The following is a 13952-nucleotide window of genomic DNA, read 5'->3' as shown; positions in this document are numbered from 1 at the left end:
CTCCCTTAGAGAACAAGTAGAAGCCTACAGAGTGGAATCCCAAAAATCCCTAAAAGAATTCCAGGAACACATAAATAAACAAGTAGAAGCCCGTAGAGAAGAGTCACAAAAATCCCTGAAAGAATTCCAGGAAAACACAATCAAACAGTTGAAAGAATTAAAAATGGAAATAGAAGCAATCAAGAAAGAACACATGGAAACAACCCTGGATATAGAAAACCAAAAGAAGAGACAAGGAGCTGTAGATACGAGCTTCACCAACAGAATACAAGAGACGGAAGGGAGAATCTCAGGAGCAGAAGATTCCATAGAAATCATCAGCTCAACTGTCAAAGATAATGTAAAGCGGAAAAAGCTACTGGTCCAAAACATACAGGAAATCCAGGACTCAATGAGAAGATCAAACCTAAGGATAATAGGTATAGAAGAGAGTGAAGACTCCCAGCTCAAAGGACCAGTAAATATCTTCAACAAAATCATAGAAGAAAACTTCCCTAACCTAAAGAAAGAGATACCCATAAGCATACAAGAAGCCTACAGAACTCCAAATAGATTGGACCAGAAAATAGATTTGACAATTATGTCACATAATTGTCAAAACACCAAAAGCACAAAATAAAGAAAGAATATTGAAAGCAGTAAGGGAAAAAGGTCAAGTAACATATAAAGGCAGACCTATCAGAATCACAACAGACTTCTCACCAGAAACTATGAAGGCCAGAAGATCCTGGACAGATGTCACACAGACGCTAAGAGAACACAAATGCCAGCCCAGGTTACTGTATCCTGCAAAACTCTCAATTAACATAGATGGAGAAACCAAGATATTCCATGACAAAACCAAATTTACACAATATCTTTCTACAAATCCAGCACTACAAAGGATAATAAATGGTAAAGCCCAACATAAGGAGGCAAGCTATACCCTAGAAGAAGCAAGAAACTAATCGTCTTGGCAACAAAACAAAGAGAAGAAAAGCACACAAACATAACCTCATATCCAAATATGACTATAACAGGAAGCAATAATCACTATTCCTTAATATCTCTCAACATAAATGGCCTCAACTCCCCAATAAAAAGACATAGATTAACAAACTGGATATGCAATGAGGACCCTGCATTCTGCTGCCTACAGGAAACACACCTCAGAGACAAAGACAGACACTACCTCAGAGTGAAATGCTAGAAAACAACTTTCCAAGCAAATGGTCGGAAGAAGCAAGCTGGAGTAGCCATTCTAATATCAAATAAAATCAATTTTCAACTAAAAGTCATCAAAAAAGATAAGGAGGGACACTTCATATTCATCAGAGGAAAAATCCACCAAGATGGACTCTCAACCCTAAATATCTATGCCCCAAATACAAGGGCACCTACATACATAAAAGAAACCTTATTAAAGCTCAAAACACACATTGCACCTCACACAATCATAGTAGGAGATTTCAACACCCCACTCTCATCAATGGTCAGATCATGGAAACAGAAATTAAACAGAGACGTAGACAGACTAAGAGAAGTCATGAGCCAAATGGACTTAACGGATATTTATAGAACATTCTATCCTAAAGCAAAAGGATATACCTTCTTCTCAGCTCCTCATGGTACTTTCTCCGAAATTGACCATATAATTGGTCAAAAAACGGGCCTCAACAGGTACAGAAAGATAGAAATAATCCCATGCGTGCTATCGGACCACCACGGCCTAAAACTGGTCTTCAATAACAATCAAGGAAGAATGCCCACATATACTTGGAAATTGAACAATGCTCTACTCAATGATAACCTGGTCAAGGAAGAAATAAAGAAAGAAATTAAAGACTTTTTAGAATTTAATGAAAATGAAGGTACAACATACCCAAACTTATGGGACACAATGAAAGCTGTGCTAAGAGGAAAACTCATAGCACTGAGTGCCTGCAGAAAGAAACAGGAAAGAGCATATGTCAGCAGCTTGACAGCACACCTAAAAGCTCTAGAACAAAAAGAAGCAAATACACCCAGGAGGAGTAGAAGGCAGGACATAATCAAACTCAGAGGTGAAATCAACCAAGTAAAAACAAAAAAGGATCATAAAAAGAATCAATAGAACAAAAAGTTGGTTCTTTGAGAAAATCAACAAGATAGATAAACCCTTAGCCAGACTAATGAGAGGACACAGAGAGTGTTTCCAAATTAACAAAATCAGAAATGAAAAGGGAGACATAACTACAGATTCAGAGGAAATTCAAAATATCATCAGATCTTACTATAAAAGCCTATATTCAACAAAACTTGAAAATCTGCAGGAAATGGACAATTTCCTAGACAGATACCAGGTACCGAAGTTAAATCAGGAACAGATAAACCAGTTAAACAACCCCATAACTCCTAAGGAAATAGAAGCAGTCATTAAAGTTCTCCCAACCAAAAAGAGCCCAGGTTCAGACGGGTTTAGTGCAGAATTCTATCAGACCTTCATAGAAGACCTCATACCAATATTCCAAACTATTCCACAAAATTGAAACAGATGGAGCACTACCGAATTTCTTCTATGAAGCCACAATTACTCTTATACCTAAACCACATAAAGACACAACAAAGAAAGAGAACTTCAGATCAATTTCCCTTATGAATATCGACGCAAAAATACTCAATAAAATTCTGGCAAACCGAATCCAAGAGCACACCAAAACAATCATCCACCATGATCAAGTAGGCTTCATCCCAGGCATGCAGGGATGGTTTAATATATGGAAAACCATCAACGTGATCCATTATATAAACAAACTGAAAGAACAAAACCACATGATCATTTCATTAGATGCTGAGAAAGCATTTGACAAAATTCAACACCCCCTCATGATAAAAGTCCTGAAAAGAATAGGAATTCAAGGGACATAACTAAACATAGTAAAAGCCATATACAGCAAACCAGTTGCTAACATTAAACTAAATGGAGAGAAACTTGAAGCAATCCCACTAAAATCAGGGACTAGAAAAGGCTGCCCAATCTCTCCACTACTTATTCAATATAGTTCTTGAAGTTCTAGCCAGACCAATCAGACAACAAAAGGAGATCAAGGGCCTACAGATTGGAAAAGAAGAAGTCAAAATATCACTATTTGCAGATGATATGATAGTATATTTAAGTGATCCCAAAAGTTCCACCAGAGAAATACTAAAGCTGATAAACAACTTCAGCAAAGTGGCTGGGTATAAAATTAACTCAAATAAATCAGTAGCCTTCCTCTACACAAAAGAGAAACAAGCCGAGAAAGAAATTAGGCAAACGACACCCTTCATAGTAGACCCAAATAATATAAAGTACCTCGGTGTGACTTTAACCAAGCAAGTAAAGATATGTAAAATAAGAACTTCAAGACTCTGAAGAAAGAAATTGAAGAAGACCTCAGAATATGGAAAGATCTCCCATGCTCATGGATTGGCAGGATTAATATAGTAAAAATGGCCATTTTACCAAAAGCGATCTACAGATTCAATGCAATCCCCATCAAAATACCAATCCAATTCTTCAAAGAGTTAGACAGAACAATTTACAAATTCATCTGGAATTACAAAAAACCCAGGATAGCTAAAACTATCCTCTACAATAAAAAGACTTCAGGGGGAATCACTATCCCTGAACTCAAGCAGTATTACAGAGCAATAGTGATAAAAACTGCATGGTATTGGTACAGAGACAGACAGATAGACCAGTGGAACAGAATTGAAGACCCAGAAATGAACCCACACACCTATGGTCACTTGATTTTTGACAAAGGAGCCAAAACCATCCAATGGAAAAAAGATAGCATTTTCAGCAAATGGTGCTGGTTCAACTGGAAGTTAACATGTAGAAGAATGCAGATCGATCCATGGTCATCACCCTGTACAAAGCTTAGGTCCAAGTGGATCAAGGACCTCCACATCAAACCAGATACACTCAAACTAATAGAAGAAAATCTAGGGAAGCATCTGGAACACATGAGCACTGGAAAAAATTTCCTGAACAAAACACCAATGGCTTATGCTCTAAGATCAAGAATCGACAAATGGGATCTCATAAAACTGCAAAGCTTCTGTAAGGCAAAGGACACTGTGGTTAGGACAAAACGGCAACCAACAGATTGGGAAAAGATCTTTACCAATCCTACAACAGATAGAGGCCTTATATCCAAAATATACAAAGAACTCAAGAAGTTAGACTGCAGGGAGACAAATAACCCTATTAAAAAATGGGGTTCAGAGCTAAACAAAGAATTCACAGCTGAGGAATGCCAAATAGCTGAGAAACACCTAAAGAAATGTTCAACATCTTTAGTCATAAGGGAAATGCAAATCAAAACAACCCTGAGATTTCACCTCACACCAGTGAGAATGGCTAAGATCAAAAACTCAGGTGACAGCAAATGCTGGTGAGGATGTGGAGAAAGAGGAACATTCCTCCTTTGTCGGTGGGATTGCAGACTGGTACAACCATTCTGGAAATCAGTCTGGAGGTTCCTCAGAAAATTGGACATTGAACTGCCTGAGGATCCAGCTATACCTCTCTTGGGCATATACCCAAAAGATGCCCCAACATATAAAAAAGACACGTGCTCCACTATGTTCATAGCAGCCTTATTTATAATAGCCAGAAGCTGGAAAGAACCCAGATGCCCTTCAACAGAGGAATGGATACAGAAAATGTGGTACATCTACACAATGGAATATTACTCAGCTATCAAAAACAATGACTTTATGAAATTCGTAGGCAAATGGTTGGAACTGGAAAATATCATCCTGAGTGAGGTAACCCAATCACAGAAAAGCACACATGGTATGCACTCCTTGACAAGTGGCTATTAGCCCAAATGCTTGAATTACCCTAGATGCCTAGAACAAATGAAACTCAAGACGGATGATCAAAATGTGAATGCTTCACTCCTTCTTTAAAAGGGGAACAAGAATACCCTTGGCAGGGAATAGAGGGGAAAAGATTAAAACAGACACAGAAGGAACACCCATTCAGAGCCTGCCCCACATGTGGCCCATACATATATAGCCATCCAATTAGACAAGATGGATAAAGCAAAGAAGGGCAGGCTGACAGGAACCGGATGTAGTTCTCTCCTGAGAGACACAGCCAGAATACAGCAAATACAGAGGCGAATGCCAGTAGCAAACCACTGAACTGAGAATGGGACCCCATTGAAGGAATCAGAGAAAGAACTGGAAGAGCTTGAAGGGGCTCGAGACCCCATATGAACAACAATGCCAAGCAACCAGAGCTTCCAGGGACTAAGCCACTACCTAAAGACTATACATGTACTGACCCTGGACTCTGACCTCATAGGAAGCAATGAATATCCTAGTAAGAGCACCAGTGGAAGGGGAAGCCCTGGGTCCTGCTAAGACTGAACCCCCAGTGAACTAGATTGTTGGGGGGAGGGCGGCAATGGGGGGAGGATGGGGAGGGGAACATCCGTAAAGAAGGGGAGGGGGAGGGGGAGGGATTAGGGGGAAAGAGAATAACACTCGAAATGTAAATAAGAAATACTCAAGTTAATAAAAAATAAAATAAAATAAAATTAGAGCATTACTTTTGTTTTTTTAATTCACTAAAGTTTTCTATAGAGGTTCAATGAAGATGCTCCCACTGTCTTCTCCCCTAACAAGGCCTTCAGAAAAATGATATTATATCCAAATAATGTAAGGAACTGAGGAGACTTTACAGATAATTTAGTCCTTCAATTTAAATACAAAATTAAGTGATCTATGGCACAACTTGAGAACAGCCAGGTCTTGGCAGGGCAGAAGGGGAAGGCAGACAGATTTGTTCTCTGGCCAGAGGCTCAGTTTTGTCCTTTCAGGAAACAGAAGCCAGTAGCCCCATTACCTCAGGGAGCACCTGCACATCAGAACAGTAGCCACACTACCTCAGGGAGCACCTGCAAATCCTGACAGGTTTAAGCTTTCATTTTGCAGACAAGTGTCAGAATCCATCAAGTGCCATTTTATTGGGATAGTAAACAAATTTAAAATGTGTGACTTAATATACAAATTCAACCAAACTGGGCATACTGATTATTTGATTGAGCTTGAATGTTCCAACAGAAATGTTTAAGGGGTCTTAAAGTAATTATTTAAAACATGGACATCCTCCTCAGAGAGGCTTGCAGGTATGGCTGCTCTGTCACCTCTGGAGAGACGCTAGGTCTACCTTCAATAGCCTCACCTATGAACATCTGAATGACCGGCAGCTTAAAATTCCCTGAAAAAAGCGGGCCTGAGAAGCCTACCAGTCTAGCACCAGCAAGCCCAGGAAGGGGAGTTTTTCTGAGACTACTACCAGTCTGGTGCCAGGCAAGCCAGACAGGCTTTCAGGACAGGGGCAAGCCAGAGATTAGAAGAACCCCACCGTGGACCGCAGGTCCCTGGGAGAAGGAAAGCTTAGCACAGACAACTTTTTCAAGGGCCACTGGTGGGCGGGGCAGGTGAGAAGTGATCCTGAGCTCCATGGGGCCTGGACAGGGAGCTAGACTAAGATGACCACCAGTCTGGTGCCATGTAAGTCTTGGGAGCAGAGCGTGCCTGAGATGGCCCTCATTGGCTCCACAATGCATGAATGAACTCTTCAGACCACTTCTGAAACGACCCCAGATTCCCAGAGACCCCCCAGTACCACTAAGAAAGGCAAGTAAGTGGTGGAGAAATGGAAGGGAAGCGAAACAGAAGGATGTGGGCACAACGGAGAGAGGCAGAACTAGAGACTTGAAGGTAGTGAGTAACTGGTGATGCCACTTGTGACCTTAATGGGGTCTTAACCTTTGCTGCCATCAGGGGCCATGTTTGGGTCCATGGCCCTGAAGCAGCAGAGATCTGTTTCTTTCAAAGGCCAGGAAGACTTCCCTGATCTGGACTGCCACCTGGGGTCGTGCTGATGTCTGCAAGCTGTGAAAAACTGGCCCCACCCCTCACCTGTGCACCATGGGAGAGCTGGCTCTGGGGTCATGAGAGCTGGAGAGCTGGCCCTGCACCGTGTCTAGACAGCTTCGTAGAGCTGGCCTTGAATGTGAGGGTTGTAGGTTAACAAGACCCAGGGTGTGAGATAAGAAGATCCGGCCCTGCCTATTGTCTGCTGGGTGGTGGCTCAGATGAGAGGTAGATGCCCTCTTCCTCTGCCTCATTTCTAGCCACCTATGGCAGGCAGGAGAACTGGTCATGTCCCTCACAACCTGCAACACTTAAAGAGAGTAGGCCATTCACCTTGCCTAGGCAACAGGGTAAAACTGGCCATGTTGTCATGGTGAGGGTTTCAGTTCTGGCAAGCTGACCCCAAGCATATGAGATTGGGAGAGCAAGTAGGCTGACCAGCTCAAGGACCTCTCAAACCCAGACCCAGGGCTTTGAATTAGAACACCCAACATCTTCCCCACATATGAACTGCTGGAGTGTATGAAAGGATAGTTCTGACAGATCTTATAGATCATGCTGGATTTACATGACAGAAGGTAACAACAGGATATCCAAGTGCGGATTCAGTATTGATAGTGTAGCAAAAGCCAGAGGCCTGGTACCAGAACAATGAAGATTTGCAAGCAAGAAAGAGTGGACAAACGGGTGTACTGTGGGAAATGCCGTGACACACTACAGCTTCCACAACTAGATTTTTTTCTCTGTTGTGAGAGGGTGCAAGGGTGGAGGATAAGTAAAAGAGAAGGGAGAGGTGAATGGGATTGGGATGCACGATGGGAAATTCACAAAGAACCAATAAAAAGATGTTTGTCTTATTTTTTTAAAGAATACCACAAATTTGATTGAAATCTGACTTTTATCATAGAATAAACAAATGGAACAAACAGGCTAGTTGGCTAGATGGATGATGGATGGTGGGCAGATAGACTTTTCTACAACTCTCAGCTGCCTCTCAAGGCTTTCTCTAGCAGTGGTGGGTTACCACCAGCTTTTGTCAACTCTGATGCTATTTCCTGTCCTCTCTATTAGATTATGAGCAGAATGTAGACACACCAAACCACTTTTATCTTGTCATGCAACCAAAACAAAACAGGAAGTCATTAATAAATGTACGGGGAAAATATGTCAAATTAAAGTCTACATCATTTCCCTCTGGAAACTATGACTTCCCTTCTTTAAGTGCTTTAATCTTTGAAAATCTTATTTTAAAAGCTACCAGAAAGTTCTGGTGCCTCTAGCATATAACTGAGCCAGTGGGTGTAGGGGAAGAGCCCTAGATCAAAAGACAGATTAGCAAGAGGCAAATTTACTGTGTGTACATTTTTATGTGACACTAGTGCCTTTGCAAATACAAGGTCCTAAAGAGAGAGGAAAGCAACCAAGTTTCTTGTGGTAGGTCTGATGAAGAAGAAGCCCACCATAGAGTATGATGGCCTAACAGTAACTAAACTGCGGGGACCTGAAGAGACATACTTGGTAAGGTTCTCTTCAGCATCTCTGTGTTCTTTATGTCCCTGAGTTTTTCAGGTATTTGGAGGATACTCCGCAATAAGTCTCATGACCTGCTTCAGGAGAGGATGGCAGCGAAAGGTGGGCATGGACTTCCAGTCTTTACTGTTTCATCTATGTACCTGTGGCTCATTTGAGAGTAATATACCCCAAATTGCACCAATGCCATGTCAAGTTATTCATGTGCGGTGACATCCTCAAGCCGCCCCTCCCACCAGCTGGATATTTAATTTGAATCTGAGAAACTGTAAAACTGTCAAAGGAGTAGACTTTTAACTGGGTTAATATAGTGGCTCTTCCTTTCATTGACTTATGGTTTGGGCAATGTAAGTGACTTTTTAAATCTTATTTCCTCCTTGATAAAATAAAGATGGCGGCATAGCATGTAACCGCCAAGTGTTTACAATGCTTGGTCAGAGTCATAGTTGGCTTCTCATATTTCCTGCCTGAATTTCCTTCACGCCAGAGAAAACCATAGCAAAAGTGGTTTATTCTTTTTAAAATCATGTTCATGTTTCTCCTTGCCATAAATCCTTTACCAACTCCCCCAAACTGAGCATTGGAATAACAGAACAATCCTTTCAGGACCCAACACTTGTTTATACCTCCCGAATCAGGTCACCATCATGGCTATGTCCTCTCTGCTCCAAGTTCTACTCATTGCACTGAAAATCATTCTTCCTTTTCATAATCTGATCTTCATAAAAGCTCCCTTTAAGTAAAACTTCTTTTGGACTCTGAGTAGCCTTAGGTAAAATATCACTTTGCCTAACCTATTTCACCCTCAATTATTGTATTCAGCACACATGAGCACGCTTATGCATGTGCGTGTGCGCGCACAGACACACACACACACGCACACACACACACACACACACACACACACACACACACACACACCACTCCATGGTCTTTTCATAGTACAGTGTAATAAATTGTCTCCTGTTGGCATTATTAGTTACTTGCAGCCAAGATGAATAAGTGCCAGACTAACACCAAACATATCAGATACCTTATAACATACATCTCTGCTCCAAACAAATCAAGAGATGCTGTTTATTTTTCTTACTTTACAAAGGAGGAGAAAAATATACTAGCAAAAAATACAGTGACAAATGTATGCGATTATTCCTTGTGACATCATACATAGTGGCAAAAAATGGAGACAATGCAGACATCCAGGAAGAAGAGTGGTTGAACAAATTATAGCACACATACAAGCAAATGCTTTTCACTATATCAAGGAAATAAGTACCTTCTGCCTATAAGTATATGGAGCTTTAAGTATATGGCATTTTTTAAAGCAAAGTATCTGAAATTTGCTGAAGAACACATTGAAAAGAAAAGCTAAAGGCAAGTAGTAATTTTAAAATGAAAGGAGATATTCCTAGTGATTAGAGGATAAATAGAGACACATGCATAAGGCAGTTTGAGCATATTTACTTCCCCATTACCCTTTTTGTTCCCACTCCCCTCTCCAAGCATTATAGACTTCTTGCAAACAGCAAAGAGTTGGCCTCCATTTTTTTTATTTTATTGGCTAAATGCCAGTTCACATTTTTATTGGAAAATGCAAGGTTATTTTGTGACTAGGCTTATTAATGAAAGACACTTGCTAATTTCCCCCTTTGTTGCATCAGAGGTACGCGGTCATGCTCCATGCACATGTGGGCCACATAAATTGGATTCATTGGGTTATAGACACAGAAAAGGGTCATGAAGTTGGGAAAGAATGTGAGTGAGTGATAGATCTGGGAAAAGTTATGGGAAGAAGAGCTGTAAATTCAATCATTATATCCATTTATAAAATGGTCAGATAATTAATACAAATATATTTTAGTTAATATTGATTCTTTCCCAATTCTCATTTGTTTAGCTTTCCTAGTAGCAAGATTCATTATTTCCTGATATCTCCTGATAATTTATATCTTTATCCTTTTTTGTGTGTAGTAGTCCTTTAGTATATTCTGCAATGCTAGTCTTACTGGTTTAGTTATTCTTATTAAGGTAAGCTTTTCTTTCCCCTTTTCTTTTGAAGGATAACATCAGTAGCTATACTAACCTTCCTTACTTGATAATCCATTTGTTTCAAGCCATCAATTTCATCTAAGTATGCTTTCCTTTTCTGTAGGGTTTCCACTGATGAGTGTGCCAGGTTTCTGATAAGCTTGATTTTATCAGGAACTCAGCATGCCTCTTTCTTCTCTGTGTACTATTAAAATTTTAACTGTACTATGGTATAGGAAGGGAAGGTCAGAGACTATCTGAATGGAAATCCCTGCTAATTTTGGAACTTCGGTAATAGTTACATTGAAGTTCATTTTGTAATTCTATATTTTGCATAATCCTGAAGTTGTTCATTGAAAACATTTCACTTAATTACCTCACCCTTATATTTATAAATGAAAGCAGTTGTACTTTTATGGAACATAATATTGTCCTCCAGGATATGATTCGTTGCACTGAAATGATTTTTCTTAATATTAAATCATTTTATTTCTTTACATTCCAAATGTTGCCCCTTCTTGTTCCCCTCTTCCAGAGTTCTTCACCCCTACCTCCTCCCCTCTTCTTTGCCTCTGAAAGGGTGCTCTTCCCTGCCCCCCTCACATCCCCCTCCACTTTGTCCCCTTCCCTCATGAAATCTGATTTAGCTTTTTCTGTTTCTGTGGTAGGAACAGCTGTGAGTAGCAAAGCCTCAAAGGACACACTCTCCGAGGCAGTGCAGGAAGTCCTGCACAGGAACCAGCACAAGTGCTGCAAGTTTCCGGAAACGGTGGAGTTGCAGATCAGCCTGAAGAGCTATGACCCTCAGAAGGACACACAATTCTCGGGCACTGTCAGGCATAAGTCCACCTCTCGCTCCAAGTTCTGGGTGTCAATTCTGGGGAACCAGAAGCATTGTGCTGAAGCCAAGGTCATAGGATCCTTCACATAAACTTCGAGGTGCTTAAGAAGGTTAATAAGAACAACAGATGGTCAAAAAGCTGGCCAAGAAATATGATGCCTTTTTGGCCTCTAAGTCTTTCATCAAGCAAATCCCACTTATCCTTGGCCTAGGCCTAAACAAGGCTGACAAGTTCCCCTCCCTGCTGACATACAATGAAAACATGGTAGCCACAATTGATGAGATGAGATCTACAGTAAAGTTCTAGAAGAAGAAGGTTCAGTTTCTGTCAGCCACATGAATATGACTGATGATGCTCTGGTCTACAGCATCTACCTGGCTGTCAATTTCTTGGTGTCCTTGCTCAAGGAAAACTGACAAAATTTCCAGGCTTTGTACATCAAGAGCACCATGGGCAAGTCCCAGCATCTGTTTTAGGATGCTCCAATAAACCACTGTATAATAAACCCCACAACTCAGGCTGCTTTCCCAGAGGCCTGTCTGGCACTAGGGACACCAGGTAAGCAAGCCACTTCCCATAAGCCCCTGCTGACCAACTCACCTGAAAGCACAACCAACAGCCATAAAACACATGTCATATGCTCTATATCACAGTCCATAAGAACTGCTTTTTTGGAGACCCACTGGCAACAAGTCCCCAGGCCACACTGGTACTAGAGACCCCAGAGGGAAGGTTAGCACCCAAATCCATAGAGACTTTGTAGGCCACAAAGACTCCAGAGGAGACATCTTCCTGGACCAGAAGACTAGCTAGTCACCAGAACCCTAGGCTACTCAGGCCAGTAGATAGAGAGGAAACAGAAATCAAGGGGGGAAAATTATCCCCAAACACCCATACAAGAAATACAAATTCCGAAATCAAAATCCAAGCCTAAAGCTGGTGTTAAAAACGAAATCAACACCAGTCAGGGCAATTTGGAACCACCAGAGCCAAGCTATCCTACTTCAGCCAGTCCTGAATATCCTAACACAGGTGAAGCAAAAGAAAATGACCTTAAATTCAATCTTATAAAGATGATAGAGGCCTTCAAAGAGGAGTTGAATAAATCCCTTAAAGAAATTCAGGAAAATACAATCAAACAAGTAAAGGAAATGAATAAAACTGTTCAAGACCTGAAAATGAAAATAGAAACAATAAAGGAAACACAATCTGAGAAAGTCCTGGAGATAAAAATCCTAGGTAAGAGAAGAACTACAGACACAACATCACCACAAAATAAAAGAGATGAAGAGAAAATCTCAGGCATAAAAGGTACAATTGAAAAAAACCAATACATAGGTCAAAGAAAATACCAAATCTAAAAAATTACTGACATAGAACACAGGAAATCTGGGACACTATGAAAACACCAAACCTAAGAATAGAATAGAAGAAGGACACGATTCCCAGCTTAAAGATCCAGAAAATATTCTCAACAAAATCATAGTAGAAAATTTCCATAACCTAAAGAAAAAGATGCCTTTAGATATACAAGAAGCATGGAGAACACTAAACATATTGGACCAGAGATGAAAATCCTCCAGCCACATAATAATCAAAACTCTAAATGTATAGAACAAAGAAAGAATATTAAAAGTTCCAAGGGGAAAAGGTCAAGAAACATATAAAGGGAGACCTGTGAGAATTATACCAATCTTCTCAGCAGTGACTCTAAAAGCTGAAGGGGCTAAGCAGATGTCTTGCAGTCTCTAAGAGACACAATATATGCCATCCCAGACTACTATACCATGTAAAACTTTCAATCACCATAGAGGGAGAAACCAAGATATTTCATAACAAAACCAAATTTAAACAATATCTACTCATAGATCCAGTTCTACAGAAGATAGTAGAGGGAAAACTCTAACTAAAAGAATTTAACTACACCCAAGAAGACATATGAAATAAATAATTTCACACCAGCAAACTAAAAGAAGGGAAGGCCACACACACTCACACACACACACACACACACACACACACACACACACACACACGCGCGCGCGTGCACAGACTACTACTACTATCAACAACAACATCAAAGTAACAGGAATTGCCAATCATTTGTCATTAATGTCTCTCAACATCAATGGGCTGAATACCCCCAATAAAAAAGTCGCAGGTAAATAGAATAGATCTGAAAACAGGATCCATCACTCTGCTGCATACAAGAAATACATCTCAACAACAAAGATAAACATTACCTAAGAGTAATAAAGGGATGGGATCTTTTCATCAAAGGAAAGATCCACCAAAATGGCATCTAAATTCTGAAAATATATGCCCTAAATGCAAGGGCACCTACATTCATAAATGAAATACTACAAAAGTTTAAATCACACTTCAAATCCTATACACTTATTAATTGTGGGAGACTTCAGCATCCCCCTCTCAACAATGAACAGGTCATTCATACTGAAATTAACAAAGAAATAATGAAACTAACAAATCCTATGAATCAAATGAACCTAACAGATATCTACAGAACATTTCACCCAAAACAAAAGAATATACATTCTTCTCAGTATCTCATGCAACCTGCAAAAATGGCCATGTACTTGGAAAGCAAGTCTCAAGATACAAAACAATTGAAATAACCCCCTATATCTTATT

The 13952-nt window shown here is 40.3% G+C and overlaps 1 pseudogene; it reads left to right on the top strand.

Moving 5' to 3' along the window:
- Nucleotides 1–6588: 6588 nt before the first annotated feature.
- Rpl10a-ps3 (ribosomal protein L10A, pseudogene 3) lies at nt 6589–13613 on the top strand (annotated as a pseudogene).
- Nucleotides 13614–13952: the final 339 nt, after the last annotated feature.

The sequence above is a fragment of the Rattus norvegicus genome, chromosome 15, assembly GCF_036323735.1.
Source record: "Rattus norvegicus strain BN/NHsdMcwi chromosome 15, GRCr8, whole genome shotgun sequence".
NCBI lineage: Eukaryota > Metazoa > Chordata > Mammalia > Rodentia > Muridae > Rattus > Rattus norvegicus.
Note: the sequence above shows the minus strand (reverse complement) of the source record. Positions and strands in the feature narration are given on the sequence as shown.